Source organism: Schistocerca cancellata, chromosome 4 (assembly GCF_023864275.1).
Source record: "Schistocerca cancellata isolate TAMUIC-IGC-003103 chromosome 4, iqSchCanc2.1, whole genome shotgun sequence".
Taxonomy (NCBI): Eukaryota; Metazoa; Arthropoda; class Insecta; order Orthoptera; family Acrididae; genus Schistocerca; species Schistocerca cancellata.
Window position 1 is genome coordinate 271,576,067 of NC_064629.1, and position 13,132 is coordinate 271,589,198.

The window sequence follows — 13,132 nt, forward strand, 5'->3', positions numbered from 1 at the left end:
ATGCGTTCATGAGAGGCATGTCAGTCACATTATGCTATAAATCGGATATTTCTCGAAAAATACCACGCCATTTTATTTTCACATCACAATTAACCATATTTTATAGCTGTATAAACACTCTTCAAGTCATGTACTTTCAAAACTGTTAGCCCTCTATTGTCTGTTTCATACATACCTCTGTTTAAGTTAAAAAGTCTTTCAAATTATTCTGTCATTTAAAGTCTATAGTTACCATTTTATATCTAACCAACTGAAATTCCTTCACAGAAAAAGCTCCAAAGCTAATACAAAACCAAATATATGCTAGGCACGTTTAGGCCTTATCTAAGTTATCAAAATGTTCATAAAAAGTTCAAAAATGAAACTTCCTGGCAGATTAAAACTGTATGGTGGAGCAAGACTCAATCATGAGCCCTTTGCATTTTGCAGGCAGGGGCTCTGCCAACTGAGACACCCAATCATGAGTCACAACCATTCATCACAGTTTTAACTCAGCTGCTTCCTCACCTCCTACTTTCCTAACGTCGCAGAAATTCTGTGAAACTTGCAGAACTGGCACTCCTGGAAGAAAGGATATTGTGGAGACATGGCTTAGCCACAGCCTGGAGGATGTTTCCAGAATGATTTTTCATTGTGCAGTGGAGTGTGTGCTGATATGAAACTTCCTGGCAGATTAAGGCTGTGAGCTGAACCAAGCCTTAAACTCAGGACCTTTGCATTTCACAGGCAAGTGCACGACTGACTGAGAAACCCAAGCATGACTCATGACCCATCATCAGATTTTTACTTCTGCCAGGACCTCATCTCCTACATTCCAAACTTCTGGAAACACGCACAAACTTTGGCTAAGGCATGTCTCCACAACATCCTTTCTCTTCCAGACCCGCTTGCCCTGCAAGTTTTGCAGAAGAACTTCTGTGAAGTTTGGAAGGTACAGATGAGGTAGTGGTGGAAGTAAAGCTGAGATGATAATTAATGAGCCATACTTATCTGGTAGACCACTTGCCCACAAAAGGCAATGCACATACAAATAAATAACAATGTGTATTTTATTATAGTGGAATTCCCTTTTACCACTAACAATATAGACCCATGTACAGGGGTAACCATGGTACTCTCCAAAGTTGCGTCATCAGTTAAGTATGGGTTGCCAGTTCACCTTTTATAACATACTTCCCACTACAACATAGGGTCAGTGCAACTAGTTTCATAATGTTGTTGGTTATGGAGTATGACAACTGTAGGATTATTGCCCTGCCTAGATCCCAGCCATTCGTACTCCAATTATTGCGAAGGTTACATAGGGGAATTATACACATGAGAGCATGACGTCATGTTTGTTGGACAGGCAGTGACACTGAGACTCAAAAAATGGTGCAAGCCTACATCCATGTGCTCAGACTCTGGCTGCCCTGTGTCACACATTTCCCCCTGGCTCAGATGTGACCACCCTTGGGAGCACGTGCACACTCATTCAAGGGAACTATATGGTTACTAGTAATGGAAGCCATCTCATATTTTCTTTATGTGGTTCAGATGACTGCCATCACTAATAGCATTACAATCTTTGGTGTGAGAAATATATTTTCCATGAAGAGAAAATGCCATATTATGGTTTCTGATAACATCCCACAACTGCCTTCCTCAGACTTTTCAAGGTCCTCTAAATGCAACCACAGTTATAGTCAGCATCTTATTATCATCTGTTCTATGCAGTATCTAATTAAAAATGCAACAAATTGTCCAAAGAAGAAAAATGTTACTATCAACTGTGTTTCTGTGGCTGAAGAAGACTTAACAATCTTCTTTGCAACATATCATTCCATCTCCATTAATTGTGACAGGCTGTAGATCAGTTGCATGTGCTTAGGTTTTTATTTTGTTTCAATTGCCATATCCTACCCAGCAAGCCCGTGGTCCACTGTCACAAAAATATTACTTACCACATGAGCTCACATATCTGCATGCATATATGAAAGCAGGGTGTTTTCATTGGCCACTGATGGTACCAAAATGTTTGAAGGTAGAGTCAGCTCATCTTATATCATAATCAACAGTTGTAATAACACAATCATGATTCTTAATCCCCTACAATACAAAAATGGATGACCAACAGACACCAGACAAGGCCTGCCTTCCTCCAACTACTGGCCAGCACTGGCCAACAAGCAGAATCCTTGTTGCTTGCAATGTACACTGAGCAGTCAAAACGTTATGACCACCCCCCACCATGATAGCTGATGGCATTGCAGGCATGTGATGTGGAAGCAAAAGTACATAAGTGGAGAAGACATCTGTGGGGAATCACCCTAGTGAAGGTATGGGCTGCAAATGGGGGAACCCACTGAGATAAGCGACTTTGAAAAATGGCAGTTTATTATTATGCATAGCCTGTGAACTAGTATCTTGAAAACATCAAAGCTGGTAAAATGTTCATGTGCTACTGTTGTGAGAATCTATGGAAAGAGGCAGAAGGACAGTGAAACTACCACTAGGCACAAAATGGTTGGATGTCCAAGACTTCCACAAAATGTGGGGTTTGGAGGCTTGTCTGCTCTGTGTAATAGGATACATGGTGATCAGTGTCACCTCTGCCAAAAGAGCACAATGCTGGTGTGCACACAAGTGTTTTGGAGCACATTGTTCATCATACATTGTTAAATATGGAGTTCCACAGCAGACCATCCCTATGCAGTCACTTGTTGAGCCAATGTCATCATCAATTACGAAACCAGTGGCCATGGGACCATAGGGAATGAACTGTTGATCAATGGAAATGTGTGAGCTCTTTGGGTGAATCACACTTTTGCTACACTAGGTTACTCGTCATCTCCAAAAACACCATCGTCAAAGTGAAAGGTGGATCTAAACATGCTGCAAGCCACGAATGCAAGCTGGTGGGAATAGTATTATGCTATGGGAGACATTATCCTGAGCTAGCATGGGACCTGTGGTAGGAATCAAAGACATGCTGACAGCTGCAAATCACCGGGATCCCTTCATGCTTGATGTCTTCCCTGACAGTGATGTCGTCTTTCAGCAGTATAACTGTCCATTTCTCAGAGCCAGAACAATGCTACATTGTTTTAGGAGCGTTATAGTGAACTCATGTTGATGTCTCATCAACCAAATTTGCCTGATGTAAGTTCTGTGGAACACATCTGTGATGTTATCAGCGGCATCACTGTGTACGCAGATCATCAGCCCATTATTAATGCGAATTAGATGACCTGTGAAGAGACATCTAATACCACATATCATCACAAACCTACCAACAAAGTATTGGATCCCTGATACACAGAATCAGTAATGTATTTCATTCCAAATATGGACAAACAAGCTATTAAGTATATGTTCACAATTCTTTGGCTCATCAGTGTATGTGCTTGGTATGAAGAGCACACCAAATTTAAACACAATTGAAAATTTGTAGGACCATGTTGATCAGGCTGTTTGCACTGTGGATCCTCAACTAAGAAACTTAGTACAGTTGGCAACAGTGCTGGGGTCTGCGTGGCTCCACATTCTTATCAGTACCTTTCAAAACCTCATTGACTGTGTTGCAGCATGTTTCACAGCTGGCCACACTTCAAAAGATGGTTATTCAGGCTTTTGACAGGGTGTCACATTAATGTGACTGGATAGTGTAGTTGACAGAAGAGTAGATATTCTGGAGCAAATCTTATAAATGCAGAAATCACCTTTAGCATAGGTATTATCCATTGCACTGCCACTGCAACAGAATTTTCCAGTTTGTGAGGTATGAGACAGTGTCAGTCAAATAGCCTGCTTCTTGTTGTGGACTGGACAAGAGGTGTTTAATTCACTACATATGCTAGCCCCAGTGGCAGACCCAGAAACATTGTCGTTTGTATAAATGTGTGTGTCACTAGCAGCATTACCAACAGATAGACAGAAATTATGATATAAATATTTCTTTAGATGCCAATAATCTCAGACAACATATATGGGTTCTTTTATTCATAATAGACTCATGCAGTATGAGACAAATGGAGGATATATGATACAATTCCTTAAAACTACAGTCCCCTATACTACATCAAGTATTACCAATAACCACAACTAGAAATAGTGTTAATGTGCAGATTACATAAATGTACTGCAGATACTTGGCACATCAGACAAGAGCTGAGACTGGCAGCTGCAGCAAGCATGCCCCAGGCATGCACCACACTAACTAAAGAATTGAGCGTGGACTTGGTATTGGAGCAGCAAGCATTTTAAACAATTAATAAACCACTCTGAACAGCAGTTGCCTCCTTGCTCATGAACCGCAGTTGCCTTCTTGCATGCAGTGCTTTATTTAGCATGAATGCAAACGTTGGTTTATTTTAATGCAATCTACCAGTATTGCAGCTGTCTCTAACCAAAATAAAGCATGTTTAAATATCGCTAAAGGTCAGGATTCATTAACTTTATTTATGGTAAGTTTCCAAATCCTGCCAAGTCAGTTAGTGTTTGTTGAATCTTCAGTTCAGTGTACTCTGCAATCTGTCTGCATTAAAAGGTTGTCAAAATCAATTAAGTAGCTTTGGCAGTAAAGTGAAGATGAAACCAGTGTGTAGCATATGTCATTTCATTAATAAGAGTACTACATTTATGTTCCTTCATGAAATGCAAAGTAGTGAAGAAGATCATAAACAATCACCACTACAACAATGGAGAAAATTTAGTTAAGTAGCTTTCTACTACAAACAGATGCCTCAAACAAAATACAAAATTTGAAATTTTTCATCAATATATAAAATTTTGTAGTACACTGTTGTACACCATATGAAATTTCAGTGACATCAGTAAACAGCTATTATCATTTCAAGTAGACACAAGTCCAACAGTAACGTTATTTAATGCGATAATGTACTAAAAAACAGGTTTACCACCACTGCCTCTAGCCGACAACTGTATAACTTCTTCTAACAAGAAAAGAATACCAGTCAGCCTTATGCTCAGAGGAAAAGCCAGTCAAAAGCAAGTGATAAAAAGTATCCAGTACTTTAAGGTGTAATGTGGTATAAGACATTCATTTTCTCAATTTGGAGGAACTTTGTGAAGAACTTTGAGGTCTGCCTTGGATGTTCCAATGATTTCAAAGCCTATATTACATTTAAACCAAAAGCAAATGCTCAGCTTTTTGGAACAGTCTTTCTACTAATTTCTCTTCAGCCAATAGTAAAAAAGGAGTCAGAGTAACTCCAGAATCTCTGTGTTGTCAAACCTGTAAATGTGAGCAAATGGGCCACACATATCATATTCACAACAAATAAAGGGAAGTATTGTGGCTTTGTGCACATTTTAATACTGTAATCAATGAATAGTTCTTAGTACAGGCTTATCTCATTATGTAGGCAGAAGATAGCCTAGCAAGGTGATTTCTGTAGTGTAATGAAAGGCTTCAAGAAAGTTGAATGCTAGTCCAGGATAAGTGTTACATTGATATTTGGCCCACCATCATCTGCAGAGCTATAGTCCATATGCCTGGATGCAGTGACATTATGTAAGGGAGCTCTATGGTTTAATGTTGACTAGTCAAAATATGCTCCACAGTGAAAGACTTCTCTCAGTATTTTGAAAGACATGTACACTGTGGACACACAAATCTCATAAGCACATGGCTTTTTTGTACAAGAGGTGTTTTACCAGTTTGCAGATTGGCCTTTTGGTTTTTGTTTCAGCATTTGTGTCCTCATAAGCGGATGGTGTCAGGTACTAAAAGATGATTTACTGTCCAAACTAGCAGTGTATATGGGTGATATCCTGACTGCAAGTCTCATTTGGAAAGAGCACAGTCAATCTATCGAGGAAGCCTTTTAGAAGCTGTAAAGCAAAGAGGCATGAGAATATATTTAAAAATGTACAAAATTTGTCAGTAAGGTTTGAAAGGTCAATCATAAATGGACTAGAAATTGTGAAAGGTAATTTGAAGTTGCATCCTGTATCTACTTCATGTGGAACATTACAGATCTCTGTCAAGGACAAATTGTTGATGTCTGCTCAGCTGATGTTTTTATGACTTTGAGCTCTAATCTATTAGAGGCATGCAATTTTATCTGTATCTGATGTGAACACATATCTCAAATGAATGATAAATCTTTACCTGCTAAGCACAATAGTGGAGGGAAATCTGAGCACCACAATAAAAACAGACAATTAATTACAATTCTTACCAATAACAAAATAACAAGTAAAATATAAGAGAGTACTGAGATCAAAATTTATCGACAGAGCAGGTTGTGCAATATGGATTTATGATGGGAAATATTTGCAAAATTATTACGGTCGTCCTGCCAGCACACAGGTCCTATTCTAGTGGCATATGGAAGCATTTAATTTTATTCAATGAATCTGACACTTGAGACATTAGGAACTGATAACATACAAAGAACACCAGTGAGTGTGCCCACCATAACCTGTGTTCTTCTTCTTCTTCAGAAGTGTGGTGGAGGATCTGTGATGGTTGTTGTTGTTGTTGTGGTCTTCAGTCCTGATACTGATTTGATGCAGCTCTCCATGCTACTCTATCCTGTGCAAGCTTCTTCATCTCTCAGTACGTACTGCAACCTACATCCTTCTGTATCTGTTAAGTGTATTCATCTCTTGGTCTACCTCTACGATTTTTACCCTCCACGCTGCCCTCCAATACCAAATTGGTGATCCCTTGATGCCTCGGAACATGTCCTACCAACCAATCCCTTCTTCTAGTCAAGTTGTGCCACAAACATCGCTTCTCCCCAATCCTATTCAATACCTCCTCATTACTTATATGATCTACCCATCTAATCTTCAGCATTCTTCTGTAGCACCACATTTTGAAAGCTTCTAGTCTCTTCTTGTCCTAACTAGTTATCGCCCATGTTTCACTTCCATACATGGCTACACTCCATACAAATACTTTCAGAAATGACTTCCTGACACTTAAATCTATACTCGATGTTAACAAACTTCTCTTCTTCAGAAACGCTTTCCTTGCCATTGCCAGTCTACATTTTATATCTCTACTTTTACCATCATCAGTTATTTTACTCCCCAAATAGTAAAACTCCTTTACTACTGTTAGTGTCTCATTTCCTAATCTAATTCCTTCAGCATCACCCGACTTAATTGGACTACATTCCATTATCCTTGTTTTGCTTTTGTTGATGTTCATCTTATATCCTCCTTTCAAGACACTATCCATTCTGTTCAACTGCTCTTCCAAGTCCTTTCCTGTCTCTGACAGAATTACAATGTCATCGGCGAACCTCAAAGTTTTTATTTCTCCTCCATGGATTTTAATATCTACTCCAAATTTTTCTTTTGTTTCCTTCACTGCTTGCTCAATATACAGATTGAATAACGTCAGGGAGAGGCTACAATCCTGTCTCACTCCCTTCCCAACCACTGCTTCCCATTCATGTCCCTCGACTCTTATAACTGCCATCTGGTTTCCGTACAAATTGTAAATAGCCTTTCAATCCCTGTGATGGTTAGGTCAATAGAAATATGTTTTTTCCACATTTTGAATCACATCTAAATAAAAGACTCCAGCTACAGTTTGTGAAATACTTTAAAATACTGAAAAATAATAGTTACAGCACAAAACATAATACCTTAACCTGATGAAATCTTGTCAGTCTGTAGAATACATAACAGGGCATATACAGGGTGTTCAATTTAACTGAAAGCATTGAAATATCTCAAAAATTACACATGGGATCCAAACTATTCACAGTTAAAATTTTTTCATCTCAGAGGGATCATCCAATGATACCCAACTCAATCACCCAACCTGCTCCATGCAACCCCCCCCCCCCCTCCCCTTTGTTACTACAGTTTTGGATTCTACAGACAATAATCTCCATGCTGCAAGGGTAGGACAGGCAAAACTCTCACAATAATACATTGTATTCCTCCAACAAAGTGATAAGGGAGCTGCCCCATGCATCACTGTGGCCATGTAGTCAACTAAAAATTATTATAACAGGCAGTGCAGTCCCATTAACAGTTATGACATAAATGCCTATCCTACCCTCACAGTGTGAAGGTAAGAGGCTAATACGAGTGTCACTGGATAACATTTTAAAACATACATGTTGATTTTTCTAATTACAGCACCAGTTGTTGTGGAAAATGTTTCAGACAAAACTTATTCATTTTTTTTTTTTTGCAGAGAATACACATTGACAATAAAATATGGGGGTTTTCAATTAAGATTTCAAAGTTGTCTCCCCCCCCCCCCCCCCCTCTCTCTCTCTCTCTCTCTCACAACCCACACTTGCGTGTGGTGCGAGGGTTGAGATTGATATGGATGTGACCCTCAAAGACAAACAACTTTTACTTATAAATTTTTTGGATCCAAAATGTTGTTTTTGAGTTATTTCAATATCTTCAGTTAAATTGCACAACCTGTCCACAACATAAGTTTAACACTAGTGTAAGTGTGTGCTTATATATGAATTTACATTATGATGTGTGGGCATAGATTTTTATCCCTGATATATGAAATTTCTCTAATACTGACTTGTTGAGTGTAGCATTAACTGATATCTTTATTCTTTCTCTATTTTTAGATTTTCTACCAGGTAATATGCATAATTTATATGTGTTGCTCACTTTCAATTTCTCAACGATACAGGCTATTTTGCTACAAATGTATGTTAAGCTGACCTAGTTATGGAAGTTAACAGTGATTGTGTGTCCACTTGTATGTGTTAATGGTTAAGATAAAAGATTATCTCAAGTAATTCCATTGGTAAACATTTATTGAAGTTTCTAGAATGAAATTGTTTGGAAGGTAGGAGACGAGGTACTGGCAGAAGTAAAGCTGTGAGGACGGGGCGTGAGTTGTGCTTGGGTAGCTCAGTCGGTAGAGCACTTGCCCGGGAAAGGCAAAGGTCCTGAGTTTGAGTCTCGGTCTGGCACACAGTTTTAATCTGCCCGGAAGTTTCATTTATTGAAGTTGTAAGATATTAAAATTACTTGCACCAGATCACAAATTTTGTTGCAGGGGTAATATAACACAAGTGCTGCTATAGTACTGTGTTCATATATTCAGCAAGTTTGGATTGCAATAGTGTTCAAGAAAATTAGATTCATATGTTCCCCAATTTCTTGAAATTACTACAAATGAGTGGAGGGTCCAGTTTTGTACAAATTGTGGTTGTTAATTTACATACCCATAAACATTCTATCAACATTCAGAATATTTGGACAGTTGCTATGAAAGCTTACTCATTCACATACAACAATGAAAAGGAATTACTTTGCTATGGTTGATCTATTGCAGACACTGTTACTGTGGTAATTTTTCTGTTGAGTGTAGTCAGATCAAGTGGGCCTTCTGTAACAACTGCTTCTGCTGCATTGTACTGTCTCCAGTCTGGAATGCTAAGTACACACAATCTTCTTGGGGCACTTATTTTCCTTGTGTTTATCAATGGCCTTCCATCAATAACAATACCAGATATGAAGTTTGTTTTGTTTGCAGATGATAAAAACATTGCAATAAGCAGTAAATCAATTACAGCCTTAGAAAAGTCTGCATATGAAATTTTCATGGACATTAATAAATGTTCCTAGCCTGGGAAAAACAAACAATATGCAGTCCTAAACTTGTAAAAGGTTTCCTGCCATTATATGCCTAATATATGATGACAACCACATAGAAGACATTAATGGTATTAAACTCTTTGGATTACAGCTTGACAACAAATTTAACTAGGAGGAGCATACCACAGAACTGCTGAAGTGTCTAAACAAATCTCTATTTGCTATGCATATGTTGTCAGACATAGGTGATACAAAAATAAAGAAGCTAGTGTGCTATGCTTACTTTCATTTCATAATTACAGATGGGATTATTTTCTGGAGTAGTAACCCATCAAGACAATATAAGGTTTTACAACCCCCAAAACATGCAATATGAATTATTTGTGGTGGGAATCTTAGAACATCCTGCAGAGGCTGTTTAAGGAAGTGGGGATACTAACTATGGCTCTCAAATATATTTATTCCTTGATGAAATTTGTCATTAAAAATAATTTATATTTTTTCAAACCAAAAGCTCCGTTTATGGAATCAGTACTAGAAATAACAGCAACTTTCAGAAAGATTGAAAGTAACTAACTTTGGTTCAGAAAGGTGTCCACCATTCAGCAACACACATGTTCAATAACATGCCAGCAGTCATAAAAAGATAAACTAATAATGAATTTCACTTTGAGAAGAGTCTAAAGTGTTTATTTGGCGCCAAAACCTTCTACTCCATTCATGAACTTCTTAGCAGAACTGACTGATGTGTGTATGTTATTGATCACATAATATGAATGTTGCATACAAAATGACTTCTGTACAAATTTTGTGCAGTACTCTGATCATTGTAAATAAGTGCTGTAAAATGTTTTTTATTTTATATTTTTTATTTGATGATGCATGGCTACAATAGTCTAAGCATTATCATATACACCTAAGGAAACAAGTTTTATATCATTTTAAATGTAAGTATGCTTAGGGGTCTTTTTTTGTTTCTGACACGTTCCACATCCCAGAGGATCTCCTTACTATGTACCCATTGGAATTAAAGGTATATCTAATCTAATATCTGCGTCCACTGGGTTTCAGCTGTACTCAGGAATGTTTCAACAAATGTTGACTGCAAGACTTCTATTTTTGTTATCTCTTACACAATGAATAATTTTTGTGTAACATGTGTTACTTGTTCGCTAATCTCCTATGGGCTTTATGTGTAAACAAGCACCACATACACTTTGTAAACAATGTACACTTGTGCAACGTGAGTGAAACAAATTTGAAAGTTATTTATAGTTAAAATATTGTACCTCAAGACTCATATTGTTTTAAAAAGGTAATATAATTGGGAAAACCTTTAGCAAACTACAGAAACGTTAATATGAGACGTTGATGTCTACAGCTGTGCCTCTTGTGCCTCAGCAAACTGGGCGCTATTATTATATTCTTTTGCTTCTTATGGCTATCAACTTCTCTATATTAATATGTAGAAGTGGATTTCAACTCCACCGTCATCTGCTTTGATTTTGTTTCACTATTCAGTCCAAATCCTTCTCCATTACATACTAGTCCATATATTCCACTACATTTGTGCACTTGTAAGCAGTCACAAAGTTTACAGTGTGTCTGTCTTACATAGTACTTCAGTATTGGTTTACCACTGTGCAGTTCCATTTTCAAGTGCAGAATATGCAAAATGACTATTAAAATACTTGAAAGAGTCTACACATTTCACCGATTTTACTGTTGTAATCACTACATGATATGCATGTGGGATGGTGGAACATATATTGTGACTTGTATAGACTTTTCAAGAATACTCTGCTTGAATATAATGTAAGATACCTGATAAACACTGCAACCAGGCAGACTGAAACACACCAGTCTGCAATAGCTAACACAATCACTGGTATTCATCTTTAAAATTTTACATCTTCTTCTATTATACGTGCTTTGTCAGACCACCATGTAGTAGAGCTAAGTGTGCACATAAAAAAGGTTCCTACACACAGTTGCTATAGATATATTAGGATGAATAAAGACCAAAATATAACTCATTTGAATAATTTGCTAAGGAATGTGAATTGGAACAGTATTCTAAAGACACATCATAATTATGGCAAATTCTCAAGTGAACTATTCTAGATTCTCAACCAAGCCTGCCCATTCATAATAAAGAGCATTCAGTCACATGCTGTAACCCAAAACTGGATATCAAGTTCAGTCACTGAGGCTAGAGAAAAACTAAGATGGTATGAGTTGTTGTTGTTGTGGTCTTCAGTTCTGAGACTGGTTTGATGCAGCTCTCCATGCTACTCTATCCTGTGCAAGCTTCTTCATCTCCCAGTACCTACTGCAACCTACATCCTTCTGCATCTATTTAGTGTATTCATCTCTCGGTCTCCCTCTACGATTTCTACCTTCCACGCTGCCCTCCAATACCAAATTGGTGATCCCTTGATGCCTCAGAACATGTCCTACCAACCGATCCCTTTTTCTAGTCAAGTTGTGCCACAAACTTCTCTTCTCCCCAATCCTATTCAATACCTCCTCGTTAGTTATGTGATCTACCCATCTAATCTTCAGCATTCTTCTGTAGCACCACATTTTGAAAGCATGGTATGAGTATGCTATGTTAAATTACTCGAGCAATAAAAAATTAAAATAAGAGTTCAAAAAGTATCAGAAATACTATGTAGACCTCCTAATTTTGGAAAAAAAGAAATATTTTGAAAGAGTCGTTCAGAACTCAAATAATATATCCAAAACATCATGGTCACTAGTAAATAGAGAAATAGGTAAATCTAGGAAACATACAATCACTTGCTGATAAATGGCACAATAGAAACTGATCAGAATAAGTTGCAGATCTATTTAACAACTACTTTGCTTCATTTGGCTCAAGCATAAACAATCATGTTAATAATCATAAATACAAATTTAGAGGAACACCAGTGTCAGGAAGTATATTTTTGATGCCAACAAGTAAAGAACAAATAATTAAAATAGTGAGTAGCTTAAAGAATTCCCATGCAGCAGGATATGATGGTCTTAGTCAGGACACTCTTAAGAGATGTATACATGAAATTGCATGACCTTTATCCACAGTTATTAACTCTCATATGGAAGATGGTCTATTTCCAGATGAATTGAAAATTGCTCGAGTTGTGCCTATGTTTAAAAAAGGAAACAGAAATCGAGTAGAAAACTTTTGACCCATTTCTGAATATTCAAAATCTTTGAGAAAGTAATATACATAAGAATCTGGAACTTCCTACTATGCAAAAAAGTGATTTCTAAGGTGCAGTATGGATTTGCCAAGGTATCATCCACCATTACAGCAGCATCCAATTTAATCAAAGGTGTCACTCAAGCAATAGGTAACAAAGAACATGTATGTGGCATCTTTATAGACTTACAAAAAGCATTTGACTGTGTTGATATGACCATACTGCAGGAAAAACTGTGGAACTATGGCATTCGAGGCACAGCCCATAATTTGATGAGGTCCTACTTGACAAATAGGAAGCAGTTTGTGTCTTTGCATTCCTAAACACAATATTGGAAGAAAACAGTATACATTACCAACAGAAGGGAAATGGTTAGG